The sequence below is a fragment of the Camelus dromedarius genome, unplaced genomic scaffold, assembly GCF_036321535.1.
Source record: "Camelus dromedarius isolate mCamDro1 unplaced genomic scaffold, mCamDro1.pat HAP1_SCAFFOLD_200, whole genome shotgun sequence".
NCBI classification, from domain to species: Eukaryota; Metazoa; Chordata; class Mammalia; order Artiodactyla; family Camelidae; genus Camelus; species Camelus dromedarius.
The window spans coordinates 521,020-537,474 of NW_026989858.1; the positions used below are offsets into that span (position 1 = coordinate 521,020).

At 42.8% G+C, this 16,455-nt stretch overlaps 2 long non-coding RNA genes across 2 annotated transcripts; both read right to left on the reverse strand.

Moving 5' to 3' along the window:
* Positions 1-515: 515 nt before the first annotated feature.
* Positions 516-5,809, reverse strand: LOC135321002 (uncharacterized). Its single transcript, XR_010380354.1, has 4 exons — positions 5,493-5,809; positions 2,886-2,979; positions 1,451-1,613; positions 516-1,172 (listed from the first exon to the last, which is right to left on the reverse strand). It is a non-coding gene; the product is annotated as an uncharacterized LOC135321002 (long non-coding RNA).
* A 3,464-nt stretch (positions 5,810-9,273) lies between these two features.
* Positions 9,274-12,573, reverse strand: LOC135320993 (uncharacterized). Its single transcript, XR_010380342.1, has 2 exons — positions 12,037-12,573; positions 9,274-11,206 (listed from the first exon to the last, which is right to left on the reverse strand). It is a non-coding gene; the product is annotated as an uncharacterized LOC135320993 (long non-coding RNA).
* Positions 12,574-16,455: the final 3,882 nt, after the last annotated feature.

Consider the following 16,455-nt stretch of genomic DNA (forward strand, 5'->3'; position numbering starts at 1 on the left):
CGTTAAGTCCGAGGCTGCTGCTAGTCGAGGAACAGGTGTCTCTGTTAATGATTTTAGTGCTTTTCTAGATAGGAGGAGATGCAAGAATTTGGGCTCATAAAATTTCCTGAAAATGTCTAAATATCTGAAAGATTTTCTGCCCATTTTCCCAGAGCACAGAGCGCCCCATTCCTGATCTCCACACAGAACTACTTTCAGAGGGTGTTAAAGGTCAGCAGCTGCAGTGGCTCATGACTTAATCAAATCAGAGGCAGATGACACGTGCCAAAATTTAGTTGACAATATGTATATATTGTAGGAAAAAAATTACTTTTCAACCCTACCCCTGTTTTACTTTTAGTTAGAGATCACCTGATAACTGTTAGATGACTTAAGTCAGACGAGGGGTTGAAGGAGTCGTCTCTTGAGCCAGCCAGTGCTCTATGTCAGCCTCCTTGATCACATTCAATTTTCTTTCCCTTCAAACAGCATGCATCTGATTTTATGAAGTTTGGAGGCTGTCCTGAGCACATGGGGTCTGGAAGTGGCCCTGTTCCTGTGGTCTTTGTTTATTCTGTGAATTATGGTGTGAATCTTTATGTGCCCAAGCTTCATCATAATTTCAAACTTAAAGGATTTAAATATGGGAGATGGATGCCAAGTTCTGGGAATAGATTTTCAGGATAACAGCCAGGATTGGTAAAAAGTAGGGAGAATGGATACAGCCTTTAAAAAGAAATGTTATTTTACAATTTCTGGCAGATAAATTAAAGTGCTTGTTGGGATTCTGTCAGGAATGTTTAATTGGGAGACCTATCTCCCATTTTCATGAAATAAAATAATTTTATTATTTGTTTAGTGCCTACTGCTTAACAAATAAGTATCCCCTATGCATATAGTTTTATCGTTTAATCTCTACAAAGATTTCCTGGAGAACACACGTGTCACAGGTGATTGAACCAAGATCATCCAGGGTATGTGGCTGGAAGGCAGATGGGTTGGAGGGCTTACCCTCCTTCAGGCAGAGACAGAGACACCAAGGTTTATTGACAAGCTTGTTGTTGAAGTTGTTTATTTAATACTTTGCTTCCTTGATGAAGTGGATCTCTTGAAATTGTTTATGTCTGGACTATCTTCCCCTCTCTCCTCGGTCTCAGGACTTCTCCTCATAAGTAGTATGAATTCAGCCTGAACTGATTCAGAAAAATCAGAAAATAAAAAATTAGCCCACACAAATGTCTGATAAGTCTTTGTATTTCAGTACTTCCTAAAACTCTTAGAAACACAAGGAAGGTGTGTTACCTCGGGGACTGAGTGCATTTGAAGTGTGAGAAATGTAAGTGTGATCTGGTAAAGGCACAGGCTCTATAGACAGTGATCCCTGTTTGGATCCTGGCTCCCCTAAGTACTGGAAACATGACCACCCATAGCCTCAGTATCTTCATGTGTTAAGTGGGCTGATGGAGCTCACCTCCAAGTGGCCAGGTCAAAATGAGATGGTACGAGTGACTCTCAGGCAGAATGCTTGTCAAAATGCTAGTTGCTCTTGCTGCTTTATAATGTCTCCTTAGGTAATTCCGTTGTCCATTGGCTTGCGAATACCTCCTCATTTGATTTAAAAAAAATAGCATGCCCTAAAAATTTTAAAAATAAGGAATGAAGATTTACTGATTAATGCTGGTTGTATTTTTATAGGTCATTTATTAAAAAAAAATGTAGGAGTTCTCTAAAGAGAATTTATTCTGTGTGCCTAGAATAAGATTCAGTTAAAAATGATTTTCCTTTAAATGCTTTTCAGAAATTTTCTGTGATATTTTTCTTGAATAGTAGTTGAAGATTTCTGAGGAGGTTTTACATTTAGAAAAGTTTATTCTTGTAATAATTGACACGTTAAATAAATGATTCAAACCCTGGACAGCATAAAGCCCTGGCTTTTTTTTTTTTAATATATATAATTTTGGTGGTTAGTGCTATGACATATTATTATTTATTAACGGTTTTGATTTTGCTTCTGGGTTGTCCTAGGTTTCGGCGCATGTGCCTTGGAAGGTTTCTCGGGCAAAGATGCTTATTTAAGAAGGTTGTCATTGTAAATGCTCTCAAGAGGATTAAACAAATTCCACAGCAAATAAATGAACATGTTTGGAAGTTTTCCACCCTCATGTAATTTCCAGAAAACAGACATGATTCACTTGCTAAGCCAAACACACAGGTACAGTAATGAGCCTGGCTCACATGACTGGACAGCACGGAGGGAGCCTCATCTATTGGCGTGGGTTACGCTGCAGGAAGGGCAACTGAAATTTTAATTAGAATTTATTTCCAGCGAGTGCTGCTTCCGCGTTTTTCTCCCAAAATTAAGGAAGCGCCCTCTTTCCCTGGCCATCAGTCTGCAAAGCCACACGGCTCACACACTCCCCTGTTCATCAGAAGGCTGGTGGAGTCAGTTTGCTTGGACACACTTAGCTACACTCGCAGCGGGGATCATCAGTCTCTTCTGTGTGTTCACCTCCACGTGCAGGGGAGAAAATCGACTTTTGCTGCCGACAAACGCTAATTGACTACCAGTTGTTTCAGAGGGACTGTGATGTTGAAAACTGGTATCCCTTTCATTTTTATATGTTGGATGCTGACAAATTGCACGGCCACACCCCCACTGTAAGTACACCCACCAGGGATGGTGTCGGAGTTTGAATCTGTGTGTTTTAGTATTCAGATCCTGGCACTGGTCAGCTTTCAGTGTTCTCGTTGGGTTTGGGACACTATTTCTCAAGCGATTTCTTTGGCTACCAATAAATTTGCAAAGCCGTCTCCTTCAGTGGAGTTCCGATGAGTTGAGTTGGGAGGGGCATGTGAAATTGAGGAGGGCAGAGAGGTGCAATGAAAACTAGCCACCATCTGGTTACCTCTCATTTTTTATGGGCCAAAGATGCTTGTCTTCTTTTCTTTACTCCTCCATCCATCCCTTCAGGTCAGGGAGTCGTCTTCAAGAATTTCATCCTAAAATGTAAAGTAATGATGAAGGCAGTGTGTTTCTTTGGTTGATTTCATTTGATTTGCGTTCATTGTTAAAGATTTTCTGGTGAGGTTCTTATGAGCTCTTAAAAGCTGGAAGAGCAGCACAACCAAGGAGAGAAAGTCAAAGGAACGAGTCAGCGGCCCCTGTGAGGTCTGCGGGAAGAAGGCAGGAGGTGGGGCAGAGGCAGCACCGTGGCCTCCACTGCAGCCCTGAGGGCAACCTGCGCATGTAAAGCCAGCGTCTCTTGTCACCATGTGTTCTAACAGGACTCCCACTAAAGGAATGCGAGATTTGGGGAGGCCTTACCTATTACCCTCTGGTCAAACATCTTTAATGCTGACTGTATTTATTCAAGATGACACAGAGATCACCTGCAGAGAGTGAGGGAGTGGTTCTTGCTTCCTGTCTTGCCCGCCCTAGGCTCACTCATCAGATACCTGATTCTCGCAGGCACTGCAGTGCCCGTTGGGGGAGCTCTGCTCCTGGGGGTTTCTGCTCCTGTGGGGGAAGCTCTGCTCCTCGGGGAGCTGGGCACTGCAGTGCGCACATTGGAGGCGGTCGCACCAGCGCTGATACCTCTCTACGTGTTGTGCCTTTTGTGTAAGTAGTAGAGGTGGGATCCAGAGTCTTCCTTTGTCTACGGAGCTCTCCAGCAAACCAACTTGGAGGAAAGAAAGAAAATGCCTACTGTTCCATGACTGTGTCCTAAGGGTTTAAAGCTCATGCGGAGCACACGTGAGATCTCATTCAGTAAATACTCTGGGGTCTTTTCTCTGACTTATCATGAATTTGGCATTCTCTTAATGTTATTTCTCTTAAAACATGTCTAAGCAACCATTTTTGTGTGATGGTTATTGTGCGTAAGTGTCCTGAAGAAGCTGTTGTGGATGGAAGTGTGGGCATCAGTGGTACCAGAATGGCTGGTGGCCCTGGGGGCTGCCCGAGCTCCACACCATTTGTTACCAGCAGTCTTTCAGATTGCATCTTATTCCAGAGCTCACTGGGGCTCCCATCTCTCACTACGTATCTTGAGAGAATATTTGTTCAGAGGGTAGGGGACACGATGCTTCAAAGTCTGGGTTCTGGGGTTCCCTGTCTAAAGGTGGCAATGGCACAAATCCTTTATTCATGGAGTAATGAAGCCCCCCAGTCTCGTGGCTAATTGGGACTCCCTGTCCTTCTTCATGTTAGGAGCCGGAGGGCTTGGGTTAGGCCCCCAAACCTGTTTTGGTGAGCTTTCAGCCCTATCACACCACCTGTGTTGTCCCGTTTCAGTCACATGACTTTGATTTTTGCTGGTAGGTGTGACTCCTGGACAGTGCCTGGGACTTCCAGGTTCCCCCTACTGTAGGGACACTGAAGAAAGTTCACCCCATATGGTGTGTTCGGGGGCCTCGAGGACAAGTAGGGACCCACAGACAGATATCTGGATGGGTGGTGATCAGGCCAGAGTCTTGGAAGAACAGAGATTCCATTACTGTTTTAACAGTGAAATTGAGGGAGTAATTCTGGAAGGTCTGATGCAACTGAGATTAAAATTATTATATGGTTTTTATTGTTAGCAGGAGTGGTTTTTAACTCTTAGACCCAGTCCCCCCTATTTATAATAAATATTTTGTAACCTTTCTTTTCTGGTGCCCGGAAGTGAACGTCATAGAAAATGTAACCTAACTATAAATATGATAAACAAATAGGTAGATGGAAAGATGTGGTGCCTAAATTCTTATATTATGGGGTATTTTATATTCTATGCTAATTAGTGACCTCTCAGGACAAAAGGCACATACAAAGAGAGTCACTTCTAATAAACTATTTTTTCAAGCCTTACCTAAATGGGAAACAAGTGGCTTCAGAATGTTAGAGCACCTCCATGTCCCCGGGGAATTCTCCTTGTCAGAGTTACAATTGCTGATGGTGTCCTGTGCTAAGTGCAAGCAAATGCGGTTCGGAAGCTGCCCGGAGGCTGACTCCGGGGATTCCTTCTCCTTCGCAGCAGTGAGGGAGCCTTGCCTTTCCTGACCTCAAACACAGAGGCGATTTTGAATCTCTGAAAACTGCCATACCAGTGTTTATCACAACCCTCACAAGATACATTGAATAAAGTAGAAAACTTTAAGTGTCTCCTTTAGGATAGAAATAGGGTATAAAAGTAATAAATTAAAAATTCTAGTGCCCGAATAAGTGCTACATTACACTGGCTGCATCGTAAGGTTAGAAAACTTCATTACCGCTTTACATACCACATCTTGCAGTTAGATTTTATTTATTTTTTTTCCCTAAAGAAAAAACAATCATTTGATGAGTTCTTGGGTCAGAGGTGACGAGCAGAAAGCAAGTGTAAAACCAGGAATCGTGGTGCTGGTTAGTCTAAGACCATCTCCGTCACTGTGCAGATCATCCTTACTCATTTTACTGCACTTTTTGGAATCACCTTCTCACTTGGAAATACCCCTGTGTCAGTTGGATTTGTTAGTAAAACAATTCTATTTCTTACCTAGAACATCAGTGATGTTTTCAAGATGATAAAAAAAATTTGCCCATGGCATTTAAACAGTTGCTTGTTCTCGTAACTCATGGCTCACGGTCTAGTATTTGTCACAATTGGAGAACTGTGTTTTCTTTGTGCAAATTCTCATTGCTTTGGTGACGCAGGGACACTTGTCCTTACTGGATGGAGTATGATAGTAGTTTTTTGCATTCTCTCCCTAAATCTGGAGTCCTGTGTTATGTTTCCTGTTAACTTAAAAAATAGGAATATTGTTATTTACCTAAATATCTAACCTCACACCAGTGGTGCATATCAAATTGGTCCAAATAAGAATTCCAATATTAAATGAGACAGTAATTTCACAACCCACTTTTCCAAAAATTTGGATTGATGGTTCAATTATACCAGGGACATTAGCTGTTTTAATTGAATCAATCATTGCTTTCTTCAATAAAATTTTCCATTCCATCTGCTCTTTTTGGTTTATTGTTCTTCAGTGTTTCATTTGCTTTCTTTCCCCAAAATATATGATTTTGGCTTTTGTCATTGAAAATCCTTTCTGGTTTTGCTACCTCATGCTGGAGAGGAAGGCTTGTGACTGTTTTATAGTCACTGGTTTCATGGTTGTATGAGTGCTTAATGCCACGTTGCAGGGGTGTGGAGACCTAATGAATTGTGTACATAAAAGTCTTATTATACACTGAGTGCAGGGTTAGTGTTCGCAGCCCATGTCATCAGTATCATAATTAATCCATTACAATCATCCTCTATTAATCAGTGTTATCCTTCTAACGTCTCCAGGAGAGGAAATGTAGTAGTCTAAATGCAAATCTTTGCCAAAATTTGTCAATTCAAAACATTTAAAACTTTGCTGTCAATAGGACTGTGTGCTTTCTGTCCCTAATTCTGCTTCTCCTGACCCAGGACGCGGTCTCCACAGCCGATGATCCGTGAGACACTGGATTCTTGAACCCATGGCTCTGTGTGTTCTGAGACATCTGGGGACTTCAACACTGTTTTAGGGGCTTTGGTTCCCACCTCTTCATAGCATTGCTGAGATGAGATCTGTGGGTTCACCCTCATTCTTGAGTGTATTGTGCATTTTTTCTAGAACCAACACACGCCACCGTGGCAGCACTGCTTTGACCACGTGCTGGGGCAGCGTGTGCTTGTCAGTTCTTGGGTTTAAATTTTCTGTTCAAATTTCTAAAATGGGGTATATTGACAGATACACTCCATGTAAACAGAAGCTCTGTGGGGTTTTCAGCAACTTCTAAGAGCATAAATATTCCTGAAGCAGCTAATCTTCCTCCCAACAAGTGAGGAGAAAGCCGGCAAGTCCTGGGTGCCTGTGGCGGTCAAGCTGTGCAGCCCAGGCTGCTCACCGAGGAACAAGGAGAAAATCTTAAAAACCTACTTCCATGCTGTCTTTCACAGAATCTCAGAAATGAACGTTTTAATATCTAAAGAGGGGTGTTTTTTTAAAATAAATTTTTTATTTTTTTCCTTTTTCAGTTTTATCAGGTAGAATTTTTACAGTTCAACTTCACATACACATATTGCATGTAAATACATGTATAGAGCATACTGCATTTTTTAGTTTACATATATGTACTAATTATTGTTTCATAAGAACAGATTAGAGCTTTAGATTTTTAAAATTAGTTACCAGAGGAATAAGGACATCTACAAAAGAATAAACAGAATATGGTAATCCAATCACAAAGGATGGTCAGATGTGCTTGCATATATTCAAGAAATCAAAACAATATTTAGTTCATTTGTGGTCTTATTATTATTGCTATTAATTTTAGATTCCCCATAAATGAAGTCATATGGCATTTTTCTTTCTCTTTCCACCCCACTTCACTTAGAATGACAGTCTTCAGGTCCATCCATGTTGCTGCAAATGGCATCTTTTATGGCTGAGTAGTATTCCATTGTATATATGTATCACCTCGTCTTTATCCAGTCATGTGCTGATGGACATTTGTGTTGTTTACATGTTCCTTGTTCTATGTCCCTTCTGGCAACAATTACGGATTTTAAATATTTTCCACCTTAAAATCCTTCCTGAAGGAGATGTGGTAACTGGAATCAAAAACAGTTTCAGCACAGGGTTGTTTGTGATGGCCTTGGGGGCTTGGTAGAAAGGTTGGCAGAAAGGATTTCAGATTCTGATCAAATGAGTCCTCCTCTTGTAGCCCTGCTGACCGCCTCTCTCACGGCCTGCCCTACAAGTCTGACCAGTCCCTTCTGTGAATCCTACTGTATTGTGCACAAATTTTGTCCAATTGGTGTCATCCAGTAGGGACCTTAAGTGAGGCACCCAAGCTCCTGTGTTGGTTTCTTCCATCAGCCCTTACTTCCTTGGGAGCCAGGACTGTCTCATTGCCCCAAGGATCCCTAATGCCTAGTGAGATGCATGATAAAGCTGGCACTTAATGAGCACATGGGTCAAATGGAAAAACCTGATCAAAAAAAGGCCCTCATTTTTCAGACATGCCTACTTGAGCACATAGGGTAAAATGACATGTCTTCTTGGATTTGCTGTCAAATACTTCAACAAAGGACAAATAAAAGAACAAAGGTCTGAATAAAGGAAATATGGAAAAGTTTGTGAATTCCTTAATCTGGGTGATTGGCTTATTGTACTATACTTACTCATGTATACTTAAGTTAGTTTATAATTTTACTGTCATTAGCTGAATAGCAAGTATTAATGCGTATTAATTGAAATCCTTAGAACTGAACAAACTTACCCCACACAAAATCCTTAATATCCTAGTAGTTTGTCTTTCAGAAATCTTTTCCCACAAAGACAGGAAAAAAGGGAAAGGCAGATCCGTGCAGTATTTCCACGTTGTCAAAAGACCAAAGGCCGATACAAAAGAAGAGATTGTAAAAAAGATAAAGAGGCTGAAATCAATGTCCGGAAAACCTAGCTAACAATCCTAAATGGCCCAACTTAACTAACCTCAGCACTGCTGCATCAAGAATGGGGCAAATAGCACCTAGTGGATTTTTTTTTAATAAATAAATAATAATCCAGTTCCTACCACAGGCAATTATGATAAGACTGAGTATAATTTCTAACACCAACTAGTGTACAAATCATAATTTCTACTTGATTCAAACTGCTTCTTCTATAAAATTTGAATCTTTTTATTCTTAACACAGATTTGTGGCCTATGACCTAGTGATAAAATCTTCAACTGGCTTGTATTAAAAAAGGTTCACCATAGTGAGAGTTTATTACATCAAGTATTCCTTTTTGGGAAACCCATGTGCCTTGTCACTCTCTTTCATAAGATTTCCTGTGGAAAATTCAATCCTTCATTCAGGAAAAGGCTGAGCAATATATCTCATGGGAAAACCTTCATAAACTGCAACACAAGAAAATGAAAATGACAGTGAGCAGCCCGTGAAGCCGGCAGACACACAGCGCACGGCTGTGTTCCCGCCTCGAATTTCTTTAACCAGCAGGGAAATTGTGCATTTCAAGAAATAGACATAAACAATTTTCAGGACTTGAGCACACAATTTCCCTTTCAGGGTTTAGTGGGCTTCCATTTAATTCTATGAGAAATGTTTAAAACAACAGAACAACAGCTGAGATAGGGTTTAAAGTAACTTTTATGTCTTAGTGAAAATAAAGCCAACTGATAGTTATCATTTTTACTTTATTTGATCTCACTCTCTTACTTTACCTCCCCAACCTCCTCCAGAAAATGATTGTGAACATCCCCTCCTGTGTCAGAAGGCTAAGTAGAAAGTACCAATCAAATGGAGGTGGGCTTTGTTGTTTTATTTTTCAAAACAAACAAGTTTAATTCATGTGATTTAATAATTTACATCAGAAACAAAGTCTACTCAATAAATGGTAGCCAACACATGTCATCATAGCTGCTCATCAGGTTTGGCCCCACGTTACACACTTTTACATGGACATGTGCCATGTGCTGTCATGGGAAATGGTGAGTGGGGACAGGGCCTCTGCTCTCACAGGGCACACAGCCTGGTGGGGGAGGTGGTGTTCAATCATTGCCCTTTTTTTTAATATACTTACAAATTATGGGAAATGCTATTTAAAAAGAACAAAATGAGTCAATGAAAGTGAAAAATACAAGGACAGTATTTAGGCTGAGGGAAGACAGGGAACCTCTTTGAAGAGCTGACACTCCACTGAGACCCAAAGGACAACTCCGGTGCTGCAGGTGAAGGGCAGGGACACATTGATAAAGGGCTGATATCCAGAATATACCAAAATCTCTTTAAACTCAACAAGAAGGATGAACAACCTGATTAAAAAATGAGCAAAATTCCTGACACAGATCTCATCAAAGAAAAAATCTAGATGCCAAAGAAGTCTATGGAAAGATGCTCCACAGCATCTGTCATCAAGGGGATGCAGACTGAAACAGCGAGGTACCACTGCACACCTGTCAGAACTGCCAAAACTCAGAACACTGACAGCACCAAATGCTGGTGAGGATGTGGAGCATAAGGAATTCTCATGCATTGCTGGTGGGAATGTAAAATGGCCCAGATACTTTGGAAGACGGTCTGGCAAATTTTTACAAAACTAAACGTACTCCTAACACATGATCCGGCAACTGTGATCCTTGGTGTTTACTCGACGAAATGGAAACATATGTCCACACACAAAACTGCATACAGATGTTAATAGCAGCTTTATTCATAATCACCAGAACTCAGAAGCAACTAAGCTGTTCTTCAGTAGGTGAATGGATTAACTGTGGTCCAGCCAGAAAATGGACTATTATTTGGTGCTAAAATGAAATGAGTTATCAAGGCATGGAAAGACATGGAGGAACCTTAAATGCATATTACTAAGGGAAAGAAGCCAATCTGGGAAGGTTCCGCAACTGTCTGATTCCAACTGTATGGTGTTCTGGGAAAGGGAAAACCACAGAGACTAAAAGATCAGTGGCTGTCAGAGGCTAGAGGGGAAGGAGCAATGAATGAGGTGCAGCACGGAGCATTTTAAGGTCATTAAGACAGACTACTCTGTATGATGCTGTGACGGTGGATACATGTCATTGCACATCTGTCCAAACCCACAGAGTGCACACCACCAAGTGTAAATCCTAGTGTTAAGTCTGGGCTCTGGGTGATGATGACGTGTCAGTGCAGGTTCACCCATTGTCGCAAATGCATGCTCTGGTGCAGGCGTCAATAGTGAGGAGGCTGTGGGGACAAACTGCAGTTCATACACTGAATCCAGCCCCAGACACCGCTGTTAATAAAGCTCTGTGGGTGTGTGGAATGTCCGGATGCTCTGGCGTCTGAACAGCAGAGCTGAGCAGCTGCACCAGAGATCAGGAGGTTTCCAGACCCTGAAATATTTACTCCCAAGCCCTTGAGAGAAAAAGTCTGCTGAGCCCTATTCTAAACGAATCAGTATTCACCCTGATGAGACAGGACAGCAGGGCCCAAACCAGGCATGGTTAATGGGACTGAAGCAATGTTTTAGTTCCAACACCTTTGCTGAAGTCCTGCAGATCCAGCGACAGACTGTAGCCAGGAAGCGTCTGCAGAAGGAGTCGGTAGCAGGCCTTCCCGCCAGGCTCCGTAATGCCGGGGGCCGCGCGCTGCACGGGGGCCACCCGCTTGAAGAAGGCGGACTTGCGGTGGAAGCCGATCAACTCATAGAGCTCGGAGAGGATGCTGCACTGCTGAATTCTCTCCTAGGAATGCTGAAGCACAGGGAGAAAAGCAACAAGCATCTGAACGAAACATGTAATGGAAAAAAGACCCGTAAAAAATTTTCCCTTAAAACAGAGACCGAACGACACAGGAAGGAAGAGGAAGGCTGACTTCACGCACTGATGGGACCGGATGCAGAAATGCAGGGAAGCAGCGCTGTGCGGATGCTCCAGACCCACTCTGGGCCCCACCTTTCCGCGTTCCGCCTCTCCTTTTACTAGAAAGGTCCGAATTCCCTGAAACAGAGGAATCTGCTACCTAAACATGGGACACAGAGAAGGGAAAGAGGAAAAGGACGGGAAAGTAAAGGAACAACAGTTCATCTACACCCTAGGGTTTGGGCGGGACTTTCACCAAACACACAACCTCTCAAAGCACAGAGCACACAGTGAGAGGCTGACAGAGTGACTGCGACTTCTGCTCCTTAAACACCAGCTTCCTGCCAGCACACGCTGTGCCCGTTACTGAATCATTACAATCATTTCAGAAACTATTACTACCCCAGCTCACAGGCAAGGAAATCTGAATCTCGGGGAGGATTTATTATCATCCTGGACAAATTCCCATGGCCCAGAAGTGTCAGAGCCTCCGGCAGACCCTGGACTAAAATGCTCCTCATCACCACGGGCCCTGAGCCTCAGGCTGAGGCCACGTTAGTTCTGCACGGGCCCAGAGCACGAGTCTGTGGGACAGGGAGTGGTCCCATTTGAAGTGCCAGGCCAAGGCCCTCAGGAACATATGTAATGAAACCAAATACCCAAACTCATTTCCAACGCACTTCCCTGTCCGGTAGGACTGCTCAGCACATCTGGCTTATCACCTGTGCACAGGCTGCGCAAGGGGCCCAGACAGTGACGTGACGTCCCCATGGAAGTGGCTCAGAGACCGCTTCATCACAGGACAGACTCTCCCGGCTTCCAACGTTAACTCTCCATTCCATTTCCAACTGGAAAGTAAGTTTAGACTTGTTTTCCTCTCCAGAAACAAAGACAGTGGTAACATCAGCGGGAAACTCAAGACTGAGGAAGAGTCTCCTGGACATTTGGAAGGATAGGCTGGGGAGGGAACAGAGACAGGGATCAGAAAGACCCGTGTTCCAGTCCAAAGTCTGCACATCACTCGCTTTGACAGTTTCCTTATTAATACAGGTGATAAAATCTAATTATGATTGTTTTGAAAACCAAAAGAAATAACGTATGCCACTAGCATAGGTGTAAAATCCTCCATGAGTGTTCCAGAAATGGACGTGACCATGGTTAGATACTGTCTGCCAAGTCTTGTGTGCTAAGCTCACATCAGCCAGCCAGAGATGTGCCAGAGAATGCCTCAACAGCCAGCAGCCTTCTCCAACTTGGAAACTCACAGTGTGCGAAGAACAGGCAGTGGTGGATGCTTTGGGACACTGTGGAGGTAGCACTCCAGTGATGACTTTAAAAAGCTGGGGAGAATTTAGGGGACCATACAGTTGAAATACAGTAAACTCATTCCATGTCTACAAATATTCATCTGTAGCCATGATGATTCAGAGTGGAAATACATATTCAAACGTACATCATTTTCCCACATAAGTGCATCAAAACAATTTGGAAAGAATGTAACTTTCTTCTCTAGATCACACAGTGGGGATTACAAGGTTTGTATTGACAGCACTACGTGTAAATCATCTGCAAACGTAACTGGGTCCATTATCAGTCATCATCATTTGAAGGGAAGGATGGAAAAGAACAAAGCCAAGCTAATACTCTCCGGTAATTTGTTGGGTTACGATGTCACAGAGGAGACGGACAGCTCAACAAGGAACCACTCGGCCGTGATCACGGAGCCGGGGAACGGGATGGGCGGCAAGATGTATGGCGCAGCCGTAGCTGTGCCCGCCCTTCTAGGCAGGTACCCAGTCACTTTGACAAGGTGTCAAAAGTGTATGCACACGTCCTCATCACCTGTCATGCATTAAAGAGAAATGGAAACCTATTAACGGCCAATAACCTCGGTGGGTACACCGTCCAAAGAGCAACGTCACAGTTTGACAACTGGCCATCCCGGTTCCCTGGGCTTCATTCTTGGAGAACCTTAAAAACCACTCCTCTGTCCTCAAGAAGTGCTGCCTACCTGTCCTATATTTGGCTCAGGGATACAGCACGTTCACGTGGACTTTAATGTCTGCACAGATTTGACTGTCTTTCTCCAGGTTCACTTGTCCATTATGAAGAGGCCTGAGTTAAGTCCAAACTCCATATGATCAATTCCCTCCAGTGACAACTCAACGAGCCTGCAATTACAAACCAACTGAACAGGACTGTCCTCAGCTAAAAATGTCACCCGCCCTTCACTGCTTTCTTAATCTCCTGTCCTGGCTAATTGCAACAGTCTAACACCACCCTCCACCAAGTTCCCCAACTATGTCAAATAGAAAGTAAGGTCCATAAAAGAGGTGACAACTCCATAGTCACCTCTGAATTCCTAGCATATATTAATGTCAATAAATAGAACTATGATTATGGCTTCTTTCCTTTAAAACCTTTCTGGTTATTTAAATGAGACCATGGAAGGGAGGTGTTTGGGTCCAGTATCTTGATCCAGAAGACTCTGGAGACCTTTTTCGGAATGGCTGCCCACTGATTCATTCAAAACACAACTTCTCTTTCCGGGAGGAGCTGTGATTTTCTGCCAGGATTTTGTTGTCAGTCTCATGCCAGAACAGATTTAAACTAAATACTTACATTGGATATGTTATTTTTCCCCGCTTCCAAAAAAATTGACTTTCCTTACTTCCTTGCCTTGAGGAATGCTTTTTTACTTTTCTTTCTAATTCACCCTTTTATAAAGCAGGATTCTCAGGATGTGCTTGTCCTTACATAAGAACAGCCATCCAACTCCCAGTGTGAGAGGCCTGGGGCTCACCTCCTGCCCTCCTGTCAAGGCAACTGAAACTCAGTTCAGGAGCCAACTGGCCCCCAGGTCTTCTAAGGCTCGTGTATCTCCCAGAATCCCTGCTTTCTGGTTGATTTGGCTTCTGAGGATTTTCCCTCACTTTCTTGACAATTAGCTGTGCAGCTTGAAAGATGAGGAAGGAAGGTCTTATTTCTTAATCAGCATTTTAAGGAACTTATGTAATGAAGGTTTTCAAGAGTTTCTAGAACCCTCCATTGCCGAGACAGAAAACACACTAGATATATTCTAAATCTAGCTATCATGTGCATTTTTTATTTGCTTTTGTTTTCTTAACTGCTAACAGACATTTTTGAATTAAAAAATAAAATAAGGCCCCAAATAGGATAGAACATTGAAGAGGAAACAAAATTAAAGGGGAAAGACAGAAAAATGATAAGTACTCTACAAAGTTAATAGAAAAAATACACTATGGATCAGATCAGCAGTTCTCAGTAACAGCTAATTGAAACCTGACCATGAGGTAAAATGTCTCTCCTGTCAGGAGACAGCCAACAGAAAACAGAATTAAATCAACAAACTAAAATTCTAAGTCTGGCGAAGTAGAGAAGTCTACCAGCTAAATGTGTTTTCTTCTGGAAAAGAGGGAGACTCACAAGATCTTTTCTGTGGAGCCTGAGCCCAGGTGAGGATGGTGAATTGAGCTCTGTAAGTACCCAATTAGCAAAGTGAGTGATGAATAAAGAGACGTGAGCTTTGATGACAGAGATGATACTACTATTCACTTGTCCTGTAAGTATGTCTTCACGTTCAATGATCAATACCTTGGCGTCCTCAGGGATTGAGATTATAGGAAAATGCACAGCCCGGGCCTAGACCTCCTCTGTGATTGTGGCACTGCACTTAGATGTTTCAAGGGCACCACCAACTCCACCCTCTGCCTCTCCCAGCTCAGTCCCATCACTCACAGATGTGACTGGACCCCTCCTTCAGGGCCCAATTTCCTCAGTCAACGAGTCACACCACCCACACCTCACCTACAAAGTTCTTACTGGCACTCCCTCAGCACTGACTGTGTGCTGGGGACCACGCTGCACATTGTGCACACGTTATCTCACTGGATTTCCACAGAAGTCCTGGGAAGTCGGTATATCACTGCTTCAAGTAATAAGATAAATTGTTTCACTTCCTTGAGTGCGTCATCCAAAGTGACACGGCTACTGAGCCACAAACCTGGGACTGAAAACCATTTGAAAATTGAACACTGCTACACCTCATAGCCACCCTACTCTGACTTATCTCATCACCTCCTGCCGAGCCTTCTAAATGTTTCTAAGCATTCTACAAGACAAAAGTGATCTACGAGAGCACCCATCTCCCCTACTTAAATTCTGACAATGACGTTCCACTTCCCTTAGGAGAAAGCCCCACCGGGCCTGAGCACAGCCCAACGGCCCGGCATCCGCGTTCCCTGCACGGCCGCGCCGCCTCACCCACCACGCATTGCTATACGTGCCGTGTCCAGGACAGGGATGCTGACTCCGTACAACCCGGGGCTAGTCTTACTCAAACAATGATCAACCTCTTCAGTGCTGAATCTCAGAAAAATGTTTTCTCTGGATGAATCAGTATCTTTTTCCTTACAACTTCCCATCATTGATAATCAGCTCCCCCCAAAAGAGAGAAAACCTAATACTCAGACTCCTTATCTGTAAAGTGTGAATAACAAGGAAATATGAGAGGTTTTAAGCGGAATAATATTCATGTGAGGCTGAGGGACAATTCCCAACATACAGTAAGCACTCAATATGTGCTTACTTAATATTAATAAAATAGATACCATTCCAGCAACCTTAAATCAATGCTTTATGGCTTTGTCCAAAAGACTACCGACAAACTATTGGACGAACCCCTTTGAGCAGATCCACCCAAGCGTACTGGGATAGGTAAGACTTGACTCCAGTTACAGCTGCAGCCAACCAGCACTACGGGGCGGGGGCAGTTTGCTCAAACTCTTACATGTTGTTTGAGCATTTAGTTGTAGTTATTGAATAAAGACAGGTATTATATAGTCAAAACTCCTGAAACATAAATCTTCAAATATTGATGCAAATTAGTTTCAAGTACAACACTCTCACTAGAAATTATTTGAAAATTATAGTCTTAGCTCCTCCACACATCGAAAGGGCATTTTCTTAATGTATCTGACTATATACACTGAAAGGATTGTTTAAAAGAAATTAAGATGAAGCCATAATGAATAAGCTTTCAGTATAATCTGCACAAAGCCCCACCCAAGGGTCTCACTTCTCACTTCCACATAAGTGTTCAGGTAGCTTAACCTGGGTCT